This window comes from Verticillium alfalfae, genomic scaffold (assembly GCF_000150825.1).
Source record: "Verticillium alfalfae VaMs.102 supercont1.2 genomic scaffold, whole genome shotgun sequence".
NCBI classification, from domain to species: domain Eukaryota; kingdom Fungi; phylum Ascomycota; class Sordariomycetes; order Glomerellales; family Plectosphaerellaceae; genus Verticillium; species Verticillium alfalfae.
In genome coordinates this window covers 2076613-2081736 of record NW_003315037.1, presented here as the reverse complement: position 1 = coordinate 2081736, position 5124 = coordinate 2076613, and positions in this window count along the sequence as shown.

The following is a 5124-nucleotide window of genomic DNA, read 5'->3' as shown; positions in this document are numbered from 1 at the left end:
AAGTGGTAGGCCATGATTCGCGACTGCTTGCGGACAGAGCTGTGGGAAAGCGGGACATGAGGACTCAAGGCTTTGGATCTGGTCGCGAAGTAGCGCTCTCCACAAGGCATGCCATCGAGGTCGCGGGGCTTTGAGGCTGCGGACTTTCTCAGAAAGTAAAAAAGACAAAAGCCAGTGGCCGAACCAAAGCTTGGTTCCTTGGCTACGAGGGTCCCGTTCGTGCTGATCCACTTAGAAACGGGGAAGCTTTCCGGATGGATCGACGAGAGCAGACGAGGTCCAATGGACGACGCGCGTTCGGCCTTCGCTGTGTTAATTAACCCTACCCAATACCACCATGATCCGGGACCTTGGCGCGCCCAGATATTCGTGGGCAATCATGGGTGATCTCGGCTCGTCCAGGACGGAAGCAAAAGAAAATCGGTCTACTTGCTGTAGACGAGCACATGAACATGGAAGGCCCGCATGTGATGAAGCCCTTGGAGTTGGCCAGCAGCTCTGCGATGCGATGAGGACGAGGTTGACCACGGGAAGGAGAAGCACCAGGCCATGGTGGATGTTTCGACGAATTAGTCGGGATGCGACGCCGACTGGCTGTTGGGCCATGCCAGGCTCACATGCGTACAGGGATGGAGCATGGGATTCGTGACCAAAGCGTGAGCGAGATGTCGATCAACCCGGTCTCGATCGGCATAACTACAGCGACGGGTCCAGCCTTTCCAACGGGGCATGAGGGGCTCTGGCATCAACGCCGGTCAATTTGGTCGAGTGGGCTGGTTGGCGTGGAATTCCATGGGCAAATCGGCAGTGCTGAATGAATACATGTATGCTGCGAATGTTGGTGTGCCTGGGGACCGAGCAAGCCGGTGGGTTGGGGTGATTGATGGGACGGTTCAACCACGGTCAAAGGAAAGACGGCCGTATCCGTTGCTCGTTTGATACAGAGCGCGGAAATCTTAGGATGTCATAACGAGGTTTCGCATTTACTCTGTGCCTCCGACCAGGTACCCTGTCTATTCCGAACATGTCCTGGGTAGGAGCGACCAAACATCGACAGCGGGCGACGGAGAGAGAGAGAGGGTGTGAAGCAGGGGCTCCCGGGGGGCATGCATCCTGCATTCTGGCTAGCGTTAGCGCCGCACTAGAGATGGCGGCACCTCTTGCTGCGCTGAGTTGCAGTCAAAGAGGGGACATAGGCTCCTGTCGCGCCTTGGGATCCCATCTCTCTTTCTCGTCACGCCGACGGTGCTCCTCCAATAGGCCTTTGACACCGGCCTCAGATGCGCCTTCTCAGACCCCTCAATGCTTGAGGCATGGTCCCAGGGGACAAACATGGTGGGCAGGAAGGGATGAAAGGGATGACTCAAGGTACCATGTAGCTCCCATATCAGCCATGCGCCTTCCCTCGTAAGGCCGGCCTAACCACGCAGCCACCGTGAGATTCTCAGGGCAGGTTCCCTTTCCTGCCTCTCCCCACCTGCCCCCCCTGGTGACATTGGTAGTCCCGCGCTCTAGACCGCGGCGAAGGGGGAAAGCGGAGGAACTGGTAGGTGGGCGGATCTTACGCTGCTGACTACACGTGCTGTTCCCACCACTGTACTGTAGGCATTCCCGGGGAAATAACGCTGAATGGCTTACGATCAAGACGGTCGTCGTACCCACGAAACAGAAAGGCTCTGACATGCCCGATGACGGTAATCGGGATGCCAAGGACTGCATGTGTGCATCGTCTTCCGTCACCATTAGCTCAGCACAGGTGGAAACAACACATGTTGGGAGCTGTCAGTCAGCGAGAAACCAAGCCAGCACCACCATGACTTAATGTTTCCTGTGTCAGGACGCGCCATCCCGCCTCAGGGCTTCATAGCCATCAACCCCGCTGCATTCCTGTCTGACATCTCAGACATGGGCCGGAAGGTCAGGATAGTAGGTAGGATAGCAGCAACCTCAACTATGATCTTTAGATAAGGCAGGTCAGGCATCTTGAGTAGGTAGTGAGTTAGAGAACACGGCAGTCATCAGCGGTGCACCCTTCAGTTGCCGCTGTACGAGGGACGCCTTCAGAGCGCCACGCCACGGGCTGAACGCATGTACTGTATGTGGGTGGCTCTGCACCTCTCCAATCTCAGATCAGTGGCTTTCCACGCGAGCCAAATAACGGATGAGACCCCCAAGACCCTGAGACCCTTGTCTGATGCCGCAAGCACCGTCTGGAGCACTTTCCCCTGTGCCGTGAATTTCGCCGATGGCCGTTTTCTGCAATACCGAGTCACCGCCGGGGCCTGTTTGTCAGGCGGTCCGGTCCAGTGACCTGAGCAGGCACCAGAGGGATATTCAGAGGCCTGATCGACAGCCTCGGGTTTGTTAGGCCTCTTCTTTCCGGGACCATTCACGAGACGATTTGTTCCTGTCGTGATGTTCTGTGAGATTGTGATGCAGCAGGGGTGGTGGTGATGCCCCCCCTCCCCTTCCTGGACCTGTCCTGCCCTCTCACCGGTCTCGCGTCTTGTGTGGTTTGGCCCGTCACTGACAGCCATTTGGACGCATGGCAACCCAGAACAGGCCACCCATTGTCGGTCACTGCAGGGCTTCAGTGTCGTCTCGGTGGTTCCTGCCCAATCGCCGTCGGCCCAAGGCTCGTCGTCCGCGGCTTCTTCATGGACCATCAATGCCTGTCTGATCCATGACGCTTTCTTGCCGCGAGAGAAGGAAGGAGGAAGTACCAGATTAAAGTGCGAATGCCCCTACCTCGCGGAGCAATGGCAGGAGGAAGCAAAGATGGCAAGCAGGACTTTGATGCGACATGGCAGCTGCCTTACTGTGCGGCGGACTTACTCAATGCACTGTCTTCACTATGACTCTTCTTTCTCCCCATGCCGTTTCCTGTACGTTCGACACATTCTCTCTCGAAATTGCATCCGTCAGACTGACCCATGTCTCGGTAACGGAAATATGCTCGAGTCAAAAGCCATCCGAACCAAGCTCGCCAATCTCTGCTGACTTGACGCCCACACGCTGCGACCGTCTCCGAGCATCGTGTTCAGTACCTTGGCCATCTAATCTAGCCTTCAGCCTGTCGGCCTCAGCCGTTCGACCAAACAGCGCCCCTATCGCGACGGCCAAGCATCTGTCGAAGGCTCGACGGCGCATCGTGCAGGCTGCCACCCAGAGAAAAGAACGCCCCCCCCCCCATCAGGCATGCTGGCACACGTGCGATCACACATTGTAGAAGACAAGGTTTGCCGCACGCACCCCCTCGGTATCAGAGAAAGGCGACAGGTATGCCCAGCGAACAGAGTCCTGGTTTTGGCTAAGGCTAAGACAGGCAAAGGATTGACGGAGACTCGACACGTCCGCCAGCCTAGATTTCCCCGTCTGGCCATATCCTCTCCTCCGTCACATTCGGTCTCCACCTCACTTCGCGTTGGGCGTGTGCGCATCGCGAAAACCTCCGCTCCAGCAACTTAACCCCCTGGTAGCACATTCATCACCCTGACGCGACGGGACTGGACAATCTGCAAGAGTTCTTGGACAAGAGTTCCTCCAAGAACGGACGGCATCCACTCAGTCACCTGGCAGCAAAGGCGATAGAACAGCCTGTTATACCATACCTGTGAATGAGGATCTCACCCGCTCCCTCGTTCCACATACAGGGGTTCTGCGACTTGACGCGATCACCACCTCATTTGTGTACTCCCTTGTCTTGAAGGACACTAATCGGGAACATTGATGACAGCAGCAGCGGCGACATCAGTAGCGTGTCTGGTTGATGCACGGCGTTCCTCACACTCTCTCTGCCTTACGAAAAAAATAAAAAAAATAAAGAGACGTCTCCACGAGGCGGTGGCACCTATCGGAACCGCAATCTTCGGCAGCCGCCGGTTGTTCCATCCTCTCCAGCGTGCACCTTGTCCTCAGAACGAAGAGCAGAAACCATCATCTCTCCCTCCCGTCAGCGCGCCCACACTGCTTCACCTTCTCACAGTGAGTGCACCACTCGTCTTGCCCCCATTGAGCCAGGTCCCGATCCTCCCCACCAGACCTCAGACACCACACACCCAACCACCAGACTGGCCGCCAGCGAGAGCTGGTACCATACTCCGTCTGTATCCACCCCCGGCCCCTAACGCGAGCCAGATCAGGCACGCCATACCCAAACCGACGGCTTTCTAGGACCAAGACCCGCTGGCCTGGAGTTCCGCCCCTGCGAAGCCGCCACATCGCCCACCCGCCCAATACTCCACCGTCACGTCACGCAAGCTCTCTCGTTCGTTGCCATCCGCGTCCGCCGCCTGAACAACCCATACCCGCGCTCACGCCGCTCGTCTCGACAATCACCGGCACCGAACGGCCCACGCCTGCGTTATGCCCCTGCCGGATACTCGAGACCTTGAAGATAGCCTCCGCCACATCATACCCTCCCCAGCTTGAGCCTGATACCGTCGTGGGCATACCAGAACCCTATTGGGTACCTGGATCATTCAAGCTTCGAGGGGGCCCCGGCAAAGTGGATGTCCCACTAATCCTCTTCAACCTGTCAGCTACACCTACTGCATACTACGCCGGTTCCTGCTCCTGGTGCCCCCATCCCACACCCCCCTCTCCCTCCCCCCCCCCGACCCAAACAGACTTTCCTCGAGCATAACCCAGTACTCGGATGGTGCAGTCGAGCTAGAGCCAAAAGACCACCGAGCCAGCCAGCCCGCTTCTCGACCAGGTCCAGGTCCTGGTCCTTGTTTGACGCACCCAAGCAACAAGGCACCCCAAGCCGCCGCACACCATTCTTCTGCTGCCTCCTAGTCTCGCACTTCACACACCTCGCCAGTCGCCCACCCACCCTCTTTCTCTCTCTTCCCCCCAAAGAACACTTTCAAGCCAATACAAAACCTTGCGACAGCTCATCTCGCCCCCCCCATAGCGCCTTCGCTTTCCCCTTCTCCCCCCATCTCACTCGCCCTCACTTCTCCAACACCGCGCCCACTCTCCACATCAAATTTGCGTAGGAGGCTGCATCTCTCACCTTGACCTTCGCATTCTCCGGTCCCTAATCAACGCTTCACCACACTCCCGTTCAGAGAACTCGAGCGCCATCCTCCGCGGCTTGGCCTCACAATTTGCTCACGA